Raw genomic sequence first — 332 nt, 5'->3', positions numbered from 1 at the left:
GGCTGCCTTGACATGAAAGTGTGCTCCTGGGCAAGTTGGCTCTTTTCAGCAGAGGTAATCCCCATAGGGGCTGACAGCTATAGGCTATCTCCTAGGCCTCACTCCATACAGCTGGGGGAAATAAGTTCTTCATTTTTCAGGGGGATCTGGGTGGCCCATCAAGGCATTCACCACAGTTGTTAAAGAGATTTTGCATTTGCTATAGTAGGTGTGCCCTCAGGGGTTTCAGGTACATTTATTGGCCTCAGGATTTTTGCACCAAATAAGTGGTGTAAATTTGATTTCACATGCCCATTTGGTATCTTAAACATTATTTTTTAATGGAATATATT

Source organism: Balaenoptera borealis (genome assembly GCF_965194805.1).
Source record: "Balaenoptera borealis genome assembly, chromosome: X".
Classification (NCBI taxonomy): Eukaryota; Metazoa; Chordata; class Mammalia; order Artiodactyla; family Balaenopteridae; genus Balaenoptera; species Balaenoptera borealis.
This window is presented reverse-complemented; position numbering follows the sequence as displayed.